The sequence below is a fragment of the Conger conger genome, chromosome 8 (assembly GCF_963514075.1).
Source record: "Conger conger chromosome 8, fConCon1.1, whole genome shotgun sequence".
Classification (NCBI taxonomy): Eukaryota; Metazoa; Chordata; class Actinopteri; order Anguilliformes; family Congridae; genus Conger; species Conger conger.
This window is the reverse complement of record NC_083767.1, coordinates 58,609,948-58,622,130: the sequence shown is the minus strand read 5'-3', so window position 1 is coordinate 58,622,130 and position 12,183 is coordinate 58,609,948. Positions and strand designations below refer to the sequence as shown.

At 41.8% G+C, this 12,183-nt stretch overlaps 1 long non-coding RNA gene across 1 annotated transcript; it reads right to left on the bottom strand.

The window, feature by feature from the left end:
* Nucleotides 1-1,315: 1,315 nt before the first annotated feature.
* LOC133134890 (uncharacterized) lies at nucleotides 1,316-11,915 on the bottom strand. The gene is made up of 5 exons (XR_009709355.1): nucleotides 11,851-11,915; nucleotides 9,292-10,781; nucleotides 8,177-8,352; nucleotides 7,720-7,777; nucleotides 1,316-1,712 (listed from the first exon to the last, which is right to left on the bottom strand). It is a non-coding gene; the product is annotated as an uncharacterized LOC133134890 (long non-coding RNA).
* Nucleotides 11,916-12,183: the final 268 nt, after the last annotated feature.

Genomic DNA, 12,183 nt, shown 5'->3' with positions numbered 1-12,183 from the left:
TCATACCTCCATACCAGGAGAACAATCAGCAGCTTCCTTCCACTAGCTGCACACACACCTTGTAAGAAGCATGGGACAGGTGCTGAAAATCAGCGGCCTTCATTAATCATTCCCTTCCCCATCACATATAGGGAGGAACCTGTTTCAAACATGACCCATCTAGTGGCAAGTTAGTGTAACTTCCTAACTCAGCACCCCACTGCCACATTCCTTTAGAATTAGATGATTGGATATGTACCAAAATAATGGCTGGAGTTCAGCCATTTTGTCTAAGACATTAGAGAAATCTGTACTACACCAGCTCTGTTTATTTCTACATGAGAATAGTGTCTATGAACTCTTCAAGTCTTGATTAGAACACACCACAGTAAGCAATCTTCTCTCTGCTATTGATCACAACTACATTTCACTTCTTGTGCTGTTGGATCATAGTGCTGAGTTTGATGCGATAGACCACAGTATCCTTCCGAATAGGCTCGAAGACCATGTTGGCATAAGAGATGGGGTGTTGTGTCTAGGAAACGACAGAGTCCAAATCTTCAATTTGTCGAAAAACATCTTCGTGAGGGAAAAGACGACACCAGGCAGCAAGATCTTCAGGAAAATCAGACTTTATTAGCACACGTGCATAAAGCCGATCAGCTCTCCAGAACTGAACCCCGACTGGCATTTGTACACCCATTTTATACACAGTTACTCCACCTACAACTCCTCCTCAAACCTCATTCTGGCAAATCACCTACACTTTTCTTATCGTAACTCCTCCCAATGCTCCTCCCACAACGTCATTGTGGCAAATTGCCAACGGTCCTTATGCTCTGCCAACTCTGTACAAAGTTCAGGGCATTCTGCCAACTACGTGTCCTCACTTCACCCCGCACCTGCTCTTGGCAAACTACCAGACCTCATAAAGTTCTGGATGCCCTCCCCACAACACGTCATCCATACACTCTGTATCTTTCGCTTTTATAAGACAAACTAAGCAGCAGTAATCATTGAAAATATACAGACAAACTAAACATTTCATTAATATTCACTTCTAATATACTTTTCTAATATACAGACATACTAAACATTTGATTAATTATTCTCTTCTAAGGGAATAAATGTACGTCGCATTCTTTGCTCTCATTTCAACAGTTTTCACTGTGGTTTCTTGCGTTTTCATAAGCTCAGCTATAATTAATGTTCTAGGTCAAATAGATACACTTCTGGCATAAAACATTGAGAGTCCCGGAGAAATCAGCTGTACAGTCATATCTTGCTCTGCCCGTGTCCTTGACAGTTTGGTCTACACAGTTCAAGTCGGCCCCCCCCTGCCAGCTGGCTGGGCTCACTGTGTAATCCTAGCACAATTTAGCAGTTAATCAGTTTGAAACTATACAGGGTACATATCATACTTTAATACAGATATATTGATAAACTTTTAGCACACATCGTCGAGTTTTGGAGGAACCAGCCTGCTCACTAAGGTGGAGTCTGATTTTGACTTGTGATTGGTTATCATGCTTTTAGGAGGGAGATCTTTCGTTCTGTGAATTTTCCCCTACAGGGGCACTGTCATGGTTCAGATCCTATTTAACAGACCTGTCGGATAACTAGTCTGAATATTGCCTTTGAGAGACAGACTGGAATGTCGTCATGTTGTCCTCTGTCCTGCACCCGCGATGGTGAGTTCAAACCAGTACTGGGAATCAATATCAACCGGCATACTGAAAAAAAACAAAAAAACATTAGCAAGATCCATCACAGTGAAATCTTTTGCATTGCCCGGGACTTGGGCCAAACTAGTAGTTTAGGTTAGATACAACTGGAGCAGTGTTTACCCCTCCTTTTTATTTTTTATTTTTTTTTACAGCAGAATTGTATTGCACGGAGAGTTAGGGCAGGGAACCACAACACCAGCTTTGTACAATGCATGAAAAACAGGGCCAATTCCTTCTACAGCCTCTGGGCGGGACATTTGCGTTTAGTTTACAGGGCCTATACTCTGACTTTAGGGGTAACTTGAAGTAGAGTAGCCCCAGTCATGAGCCCCACATCATATTTGGGCATGGCCCACAAATGAGAGGGAATTGCACTCAGTTTTGGGTCTGACATATGCAAATGAAATTCTTCGTTCAGCCTCCACAGGCCGCTTGGCACTTCCCCTCTTCCCAAGCGCAAACTGAAGACGCACCTCTTCAAGCAGCACCTCTCCCCGTCCCTCCCTACCTCCCTGTGAACCTTAATCGTTGTCTTTCTGTGATTTACTTTTTTGTGTATCGGTATTTTTAGTTTGGCTAGGTAAGCAGAGTTTGGCTAGTTAAGTTTGGTCACTTTTGCTTTGTTTGTTTATTTGTGTAAAAAAGAGAAAATTCAAATAGGCCCTGGACCTTATCTTTGTTGTACAGGTAGCAGTTGAAATCATACTTCCCTCTAGGGTCTTTCAGCACACTTATCCCTGGTTATGGTTATGCACTTTGTTGTACGTCGCTCTGGATAAGAGCGTCTGCCAAATGCCATTAATGTAATGTAATGTAAATACGTGTGTAAAACCCCACTTAACCCAACGACGGAATTTAGCAAGGGCTAAAGGTATCAGCGTGCTTGTCCTTCTGGTGTTGCAGAAAGAATATTAATAGGGTTAAAAATGAGTGGCCCCTATGCGGAGAGTCTAGATCAGCCAATAAATAAACCACAATACAAAGACAGTAGTACCACTCTGCCTTCCACTCTTTACTGGTCTGGGCTGACCAAGAATCTCCACAATAGGGCCAATACATTCACCTTTGTTTATCTGACTCCATTTTAATAATAATTTAGATTAGTTGTCCACATTGGTGGATGTGTAACACCTATGCTATGTAAAAGGTTAAGGACCAGTATAACTAGACTCTAAAGGAGCAGTAAGTAAGATACTCAATAAAGAGACCACAATACGAGGGGTGAATTTGAACTGCCAGCTGGTTTTTATTTTGAACTTATTGTCAAGAATTGGCATCAACATACAAATACACACAACACACAAATATTTCCCCAAAATAAAATAAAAAGTGTTCCCTATAAATCTCAAGTTAGATTCTTTTCATGGGTTTTATCCTTTAGGGTTTCTCTATTTAAGTTCTCTCTATGAGAGTTTTATCTATGATTTTGAAATCCTAGATTAGGTTCAAATCTATTTAGGTTAAACTCTAATTTTAGGTTCAACAATATTTTTGAATAATTTTAATTATCAAGTTTTAGGCCTATTTTGAATCTAGAAGTGTTTGCTTTAATCCTAACGGTTAGTTTTTTGAGAGAGCATACCGGCTCTTGAGAGCATACCGGCTCTAGTGTTTGAATTACTCCCTGAGTGATGGGCCCGTCAGCCCCAAGTCAAACGAGGTGCCTTTTAGTGATTTACTATGGCCTCACCTGAGTGTTCTTTTTTTAGGATCGCGTATTGGTTACCCCACACATAAACGTCTCAGAACTGGACCGGATACCATCATCCTTCCCCATAGGCGATTGCTTACAATCTCTTTGTGGGGTGGGTTTTTCGGTTCAGGGGACTCTAACCCCTGGCAGTGTACACTGTCTGTCCGCGTCACAGACTCCGAGACTGTTCTGTATAGGGAAGAACCACATTCGCGATCCCATCCTCGTCGCCAAACTGTTAGGGAAAAATGCCCTTTTTAACATTTCACAGGTGAGCATCGTCTGATGAAACAGATCCCAGTAAAAACAACAATAGCTATACTTGAGTTTAACTTTTGTATTTATTTGCAAAGAAATGACAGAAAGTGAGAAAGCTTAACGGCTTTCTGATTTGCATCACACAGTAAGACTCTTATACACACTTTTCCAGAAGGGGGGGCTTTACCAAAACAAAAAGACATGAAGCTGGCCATGAACATTTATCAGTATTTTGTCTTCTGAATACCCCTTGTTGACCTTGCTGTAAGACCAGAATGTGCTAGCTGAGAAGCAGAGACATTAAGGTCAAAGGCTGTCTGTCTGCTGGAGAGAGACAGAGAAAGACTCATAGTAAGCACTTAATTCAGAAAGTGGTCTAATAGTAATAGGGATTATCACTAAAAGGTTATTTGTAATCTTGTGATTGTCTTTATGTTAACACACATTGTCAATTAAGAATCAATTGAGAAAATTACCCTTACAAGAGGAACTGGACTTTTTAAAAGTACCAGCAGGGTATACCACGTTTATCCTGTGGCCTTGATGTAAACCACCACAGTTGGTTTATTGTACATGGTAGATATATTGTTCTGACCTGTTTAGCAGTGAAGTTAGCTACACTGGGTTAAACAGGAGGTATGTTTGTACATTTCGCCTGTGTCCTTGAGTTAAACGACCACAGTAGGAATATTGTACATAGGTGTACTCAGAACCTAGGATAATGGAGTATGCCATTGAGTACATTGCAAAACATTGCAAAGAGGGATCCGATGGATCTCTGTTAGAAAAATCAGATCCTCAAGTTTGGCTTGAGGAAGCATGTGAACAGCGCAATAGTAAATGTAAAAGTAAAAAAAAATAAGATACACTAAACATTAGTGAATCATTGAAAATATACTACTAAACATCTGTGAATCATTGAAAATATACTACTAAACATCTGTGAATCATTGAAAATATACTACTAAACATCTGTGAATCATTGAAAATATACTACTAAACATCAGTGAATCATTGAAAATATACTACTAAACATCTGTGAATCATTGAAAATATACTACTAAACATCTGTGAATCATTGAAAATATACTACTAAATATCTGTGAATCATTGAAAATATACTACTAAACATCTGTGAATCATTGAAAATATACTACTAAACATCAGTGAATCATTGAAAATATACTACTAAACATCTGTGAATCATTGAAAATATACTACTAAACATCTGTGAATCATTGAAAATATACTACTAAATATCTGTGAATCATTGAAAATATACTACTAAACATCAGTGAATCATTGAAAATATACTACTAAACATCTGTGAATCATTGAAAATATACTACTAAATATCTGTGAATCATTGAAAATATACTACTAAACATCTGTGAATCATTGAAAATATACTACTAAACATCAGTGAATCATTGAAAATATACTACTAAACATCTGTGAATCATTGAAAATATACTACTAAACATCTGTGAATCATTGAAAATATACTACTAAATATCTGTGAATCATTGAAAATATACTACTAAACATCAGTGAATCATTGAAAATATGATATACTAAACATCAGTGAATCATTGAAAATATATTACTAAACATCAGTGAATCATTGAAAATATACTACTAAACATTTGATTATCAATCTATTCTTCTAAGTGAGTAAATGTACTTCTTTAGCCTGATGCATTTTTGCAGTCTTTGCTCTCATTTCGACAGTTTACACTGTGGCTTCTTGTGTTTTCATAAGCTTAGCTGTAATTAAATGTTCTAGGTTCATTTGATTTGATAACAAGCAGCATACATGTGATATATTGAGTCTGATTTTGACTTTGTAAGCAATGAATCACAATAAGGACGGAGATCTCTTTTTCCGTGAATTTCCCCTACAGCCCCCATTCACATAACACAAACGATATGACTGACAATGCAAACTTCAAACCATAAGGGTACAGAAGGGTTTGGGTGTCAATCAATAATTAAACTATTTGTGGCAATTGTACTGACAATAATGTGAAATAAGGTATTTGTGTATGTAAGAGATACAAATGGGAATGCAAACTGCCTGTAAAAATGTAACACATAGTTAAGAATGCCATCACTGCTCCACTGTCATATAACCATACAACACACACACATTGATGTTTGTTATGGCCACACCTGTTTACACAGATAAATGCAGATGAGAAGGGATTGATTCAGAGAATTCACAACTATCTTAATGGGCCCTCAGGAATAAAGGGGAACTACCAAGACACACACTGGGACCTGATTTTCAAGGGAGCCACAGCAGCATTAGTACTGGCGTTACTGGATGTATCGGCTCTGACTTGTTACCTTACATTACATTACATTACATTATTGGCATTTAGCAGACGCTCTTATCCAGAGTGACTTACAGTTGATTAGACTAAGCAGGAGACAGTCCTCTCCTGGAGCAATGCAGGGTTAAGGGCCTTGCTCAAGGGCCCAACGGCTGTGCGGATCTTAGTGTGGCTACACCGGGATTAGAACCACCGACCATGTCCCAGTCATTGACCTTAACCACTACGCTACAGGCCGCCCTACCTTCAGGTTATAACAAACACAAAATGGATGCTGAGCACAGGGAAAGGAATGCTGTCATGAATAAAGTCGGAACACAGCAGTATATGTGTAGAGTCACCTAGTGCTACTGGGACTCCCCTCCCTTGGTACAGCTCCATTGTGGTTGTTCCTGGTATCCAGTGGTGTGTGACATATCTCCTTAAGTCCACTATGTGGTGAGCCTGTGGTCACTTTGATAAGGATGTGTTGTTCCTGAATTAAACCTTTCTCTCTTGTTTGCATACAGGTCAAGGTTTAAGGGGGATTATGTAGGGAAGAATACATTTCCTGCTTCATTGTTCTTGGATGGTCACCCAACACCTCAATCATACTGAATGATCAAGGGGGGTTCACTGTCAGCCCGTAGGACAAATGAAGTGAATCTGACTGCTTCACTTCAATCTTCAGAATGCAAATGAGACAAGTTAAACCAGAAATATTGCTGCACCCAGTACACTCTTCCTCAAACCAAACCACACCTTACATGCATTGTTTGGCTGAGCTTAGTTTGTTCGTTTTATCAGATGATTACACAACACGCAAAATCATACTGTAGGGAAGAATACATTTCCTGCTTCATTGTTCTTGGATGGTCACCTAACACCTCAATCGTACTGAATGATCAAGGGGGGTTAGGAAGCCCATACTGAATGATCAAAGGGGTTTACTGTCTGCTTTGCTGACAATTACCATTTGGTTTCCTTGGTCACATCATATGTATACAAAATAATGTGTATTCGTCTGCCTGTCACCCAATCAGGGACAAGTACCTGTATTTTACTTCAGGAGGTTTTGGGCATAAAAGCTCATTCCTTTCGAACATGAGTTGGTAATTGAGCTGCCTTGCTTTTACCCGGTATGCTTCATACTATAATTAACTATACTATAACTGGGTATTTTTGCGATCTTAATACATTGTTGCTAACCGGAATATCGGACTACTAGTTTTACTTCACAAATGTGTGTATTTATATACTTATTTAATTCAATATTCAATATTTTTTTAATTATATTGAATTGTGCCATATTCAGTCCTATGAAAGTAAACCGAACACAAACCTATACTTGCTTTCTTTAGTGGTTAGTTCTTAGAGAGTACAGCCCCTGTCTCTCTATTCAACAGAAGTGGAAATGTGACTCATTGTGTGACGTACGTGGACAGACTGCAAGGGCCCGCCCAGGCAGGTACCTGGAGCAGGCACAGTAGTTTGGGGCTGTATCTGTCTCATTACAGACAGAGAGCTGGCTGAGTGGCCATTTTAATCAGGGGGACAGCTACTCTTCTACAGAGAAAAGAAAAATGCATGGGGAATTTCGCTTTAACTTCAAGAAGTCTGGAAGACTGTGTAATGTAAATTGTATTAGCAATAACCAGTAGGCTCAACTTTCCTTAATCATGACACCCATGTAGTGTGCACACATAAACCTATTCAGTCTAGTTTTATACAAGATAGGAAAGCTTACTTGATCATGTCTGTTCGGGCGGTTATGGAAGGTCTTCGGCTTGTGGTGTTTTCTGCCACTATGGGAACAAACACATTCAAAGAGGAAGTGCTGAGTGAATATGCAAACAAAAAACACAATCGATTGAGGATCAGTTTTTCCGGCCTGTTTATAATGGAGGCGAGGATATGACGAGGAGAAAACGGATTGTAAATCAACAGTCCTTGGATCACTTTGTTAAGCAGGCCTAATAATGTTGGGCTCTTGATTAAATTCACAAGGTTGTAAGGGAGAACCCTGCTGAAAAAAACATCTCAAGCTAGGTTTTTGAAACAGATGCTAGCTGGTTGACCAGCCCCCATAATTCAACAGGGTGTGGGACTGTTATCTTTGGTCTAAGGTGTTTCTGCTGATGGTTAAACTGCAAACTGCATTGTGATTGTTGTGAAACACCACTGCATAAGATATAAATACTCACCATAAACTTCTGTACACCCTGTAGTTCGACAAATCTTTTGTAGGAGAGGTCTTTTTTTTCTTCTTTTTTTTTTTCTGTGCTCGGGCCTATGGTGTACACCTGTTTAATTCCAGCGCCCACTATCACAGGTACACACTCATCACAGGGGGTTCTCATCCTCCTTAATCTCAGCACTCCTAGAAACAGAACAAACCAGGGAAGGGAAAAGTACACCATGAAAAGCAGTCCAGCAGGCTTGCTATTAGGCAGCTAAGTTGCAATTCTACAATAAGGATCTGAAACTATGGCCTGGAGGGGCCACAGAACATGCAAGCGTTTATGATTTCCTTTCAATCAGCTGCCAATTTATGGGACAGAAAGAAGGGATGAGGACCTTCAAACAAAATGACTAAATTAGGCACTTAAAGGTACAATAGGTCATTTCAGACTTCTAAAGAGGAATTGCAGCAACAAGCACAACACTGTCTATCAATGCGCTGACGTTGAAATGCCATTGGCTGTGGCAATTAGAACCAATTTTCAACCAATGAGCTTGAATTAGTATATTTGCTATACAATGTTTTGGTACAGATTGCCGGCCCATCAACTGCTTATTTTGAAACCCGAATTTAAGGACTATAAATACAGGCAGAGGGTGAGTCGACATGTCAGTGAGCCTTTTTCAATGATAGGAAGGGATTTACAATGGTAAAATAATGTTTTAACACAAAAATCTTACCTATTGTACCTTTAAGTGCTAAAACACTGCAAGCCACCATGATTTGAGTCGTATACACACTCTTCTTGTTTATATTGTGGAATACAGGTTCTAACCTTTTTCACCCCTCTCCTGGCCCCTGTCGGCCCCTGCCCCTACCCCTGCCCCTACTTATGCCCCACTCCACTCCACACCTGAACATGAGTACGTTCTGCTCAGCATGGATGATGTATCTGTACTTCCTTTCCTGAGGGTCCATCTCCTCGCTGCCCATCCAGGGAAACGCTGAACGCACGGACCCCCCTGGATACCCGTTGTAGCCGCACCCCACCAGGTACATGCCCCCCGTCCCATCACAGCAACCCTGAAAACACCGCCCCACAGAACACCCTGCATCACCTTCATGCCCATTCTTTACCTTCAACACGCCACTTTCAATCCGCCGCGGGAACACACGCTGTGGGAGAAAAAATGGGGCGACATGGCTCAGGCAGTAAGAACAGTCGTCTGGCTGTCGGAGGGTTGCCGGTTCGATCCCCCGCCCGGGCTGTGTCGAAGTGTCCCTGTGCAAGACACCTAACCCCCAAATGCTCCTGACGAGCTGGTCGGTGCCTTGCATGGCTGCCAATCGCTGTTGGTGTGTGAGTGTGTGAGTGTGTGAGTGTGTGTGTGTGTGTGTGAGTGTGTGTATGAATGGGTGAATGAGAAGCATCAATTGTACAGCACTTTGGATAAAGGCGCTATATAAATGCCAACCATTTGCCATATAATGTAGTACAATGGAACCTAGGATATATGTATCCAGACATGTACAATGCATATAGTTAGAAAACTGCTTAAGAGAATAAATTCTGCTTGTGACAGATAACCAGCAAAAATGTAAGGGAGGGGTGAGTGCTCTGCCAGAGCTTACGTCACATAGGCATACGTGCAGGAGATAAAGCAGAACACTCTTCCATTGTTGGGTGCGCTCATGTGCTTGATTATGATCCTAAAAAATGAGGAAGAATCGCACCCAAGGTCGGTTCCTCCTTAACCAGCCTAAGGAGGAAAGACGGATGATAAAGTAAGCTTTGTAGTTGCTGTAGCAGTGTGTTAATCGCAAAACAAATGTTACATGACTTAAAGAGCAGATGTGGGCCCAGGAGTACAACGTGTGATGGAAAAGTACTGAAACACTGTATGAAGATGATTGGCTTTCACCAATCATGTATTCATGTGATAACTTAGGATGTGTAATGATATAAAGCATTCTCCGTGCTTTGTTTTCCTGCAGTATTAATAAAGTTTGTATTATTGTAGCTCTCCTTGCTGTGAAAGAACTGGGTTCTTTTAAACGGGAAAGGTTGCTTGCAAGACGTCTCTCCAGGGAATTTCCCCCACAGTAACTTGGCGTAGTTGGCAGGGTCTCTAACTCGTTTCTGTCTCAGAAGGGGCTGAGTCTCACCAGCCCGGGACTGGAAAGGCCTTCGGGAGGAGGAAGCGATATGAGATCTGAATACTGAGGAATACTCAACCCCACAGCAACGAGAACGAGACTTGGGCAGACTACACCGGGTGTAGGGCGTGCCTATGTGTTGATGAACGCACCGGTCCGGGACCGGAGATCTCGTAAGGCCTTAAGACTCATTTCAGGTTGGTACCTTTCTGTAATTGTTAAAATGGGGAATAGTTGCGGGAAGGAGCTAAATGTGGGCTGTGATAAATTTACAGGACCCCTAAGAATAATGTGGAACCAACTCTCCAGGGAATTTCCCCCACAACACATAACTACCACACAGTGATGAAAGAAAGATAAACTCTGGAACATTATTTACAGATGGCCGATGGCTGCGATGACATTGAAAAAATCACTCACAGACTTTTCTTCAGCCCAGATCACAGCACCAACTCCGACTTTGGGGTCCTCTGTAAAGAGAAGAAAGGTTTTGCCTTAAATCCCTCACAACATCAAGCACCATTGTCAATCATGCCTGTCTACTGGAAGTTGCTCAAATAGAGCTCTTTTCCCTACAGGCAGGGCTGGAAATCATTCAGAATATGATGATTTGGGGTCTGGTTCTTAATTTCTATACCATAATGGCTGCTCCAGGGCTTAACTTCTGGCTCGGTAGCAATATTAAGGAATAATTTTTACATTATGCTTTTGTTGGCCAAACAGAAGGTTAAGCCTAAACCTATCTAATCTGGCCATTTTACTTAACATGAGTTAAATTAATTTGCAAGTATCAGTCACATTGCCACCTAAGGAACTATATTTCAGGTCAAAAAATATATATATATATCTGAAATGTGGGGGGGTGACTTCTCCAATTTTGCTCAAACTTTCTGTAAATGTTCTTTATATATTCGATAGAGAACATGCTAAACATTTGCCATGTTAGATTTGTAGTTCTAGACTTCTTAATATCTCACTTGTAAATGGAAATTTGTGGAAGTGGAAGTTTGCATTGATTTCATATTTCATATATAAAGGAGGGCGGCACGGATGGTGCAGTGGGTAGCACTGCCGCCTCACAGCAAGGAGGTCCTGGGTTCGAATCCCCGTTGGCCGGGGCCTCTCTGTGCGGAGTTTGCATGTCTGCGTGGGTTTCCTCCGGGTACTCTGGTTTCCTCCTACAGTCCAAAGACATGCACGTTAGGCTGATTGGAGAGTCTAAAATTGTCCGTAGGTATGAGTGTGTGAGTGAATGGTGTGTGTGTGCCCTGTGATAGACTGGTGACCTGTCCAGGGTGTATTCCTGCCTTTCGCCCAATGTATGCTGGGATAGACTCCAGCCCCCCTGCGACCCTGATCAGGATAAGCGGGTTCAGATAATGGATGGATGGATGGATGGATATATAAAGGAGGGAAAAACTTGAAAAACTGTAGCCTAGTCATAGACTAAATACAATTTTGAATGGAGAAAAAAACATATCCCGGCTTAACACCCATCTGATCTAGAAGACGCAGTCAGGCAAAGGGCCCCGGCCTCACCCGTCCTGTAGGCCAGCAGCTGGGCCTGGATCATGCAGTGTCGGGCGACGTCCTGGGAGAGGCCCTGGGAGTGGTCCTGGGAGAGGTCTTCCACCTGGCCCTTCACATAGAAGCCGTAGTCCGGCTGGAGGTCGGGGACGCTGGAGGCGACCGACGCCAGCACCTCGATCAGATCCTGCATGTGCTGAAATAGGGCTCCACGCAGAAGTTCTCCAGGCCCATCCTGGCCAGGATGTCTTTGTGCCGAAGCTCGTCCATGACAAAGAAGGTCCTCCAGGCTCCGCCACCGCTGGACGGTGAACAGCTCGCCCGCGTCCTGGCTCTCGCAGTCCG